The 308-nt window shown below is 35.7% G+C and overlaps 1 protein-coding gene across 41 annotated transcripts in view; it reads left to right on the forward strand.

The window, feature by feature from the left end:
- Positions 1-308, forward strand: part of LOC102672218 (sorbin and SH3 domain-containing protein 1) — a 115,194-nt gene that overhangs the window by 86,890 nt on the left and 27,996 nt on the right. The window lies entirely within an intron of this gene.

Below are 308 nucleotides of genomic sequence, written 5' to 3' on the forward strand. Positions count from 1 at the left end.
TTTTATGACATTAATGACATTTCATCTTCATGCTCGTTCAAGCCCTTCATTGTGTTTTAATTTACGCTTAGCATTAGCCGAATGTTTTTGCATGAATGTTGGATTGAGCAAATGCCAATGATCGATGTTCTCGTATTCGTTGCGGCGTCTTGTGTAAAAGTGTAAAACGCGTGAAAGATACCGATCGAATTGTCGTTTTCATCCATCCGATTTTTAAAAGTGTCGTGAACAAATCGATGAAAACGAACAGCATGATGTACGTACGTGTTAAAATTTGCATACACCGAGCTTTTTTTTTTTTTTTTATT

Source organism: Apis dorsata, unplaced genomic scaffold, assembly GCF_000469605.1.
Source record: "Apis dorsata unplaced genomic scaffold, Apis dorsata 1.3 scaffold_517, whole genome shotgun sequence".
Classification (NCBI taxonomy): domain Eukaryota; kingdom Metazoa; phylum Arthropoda; class Insecta; order Hymenoptera; family Apidae; genus Apis; species Apis dorsata.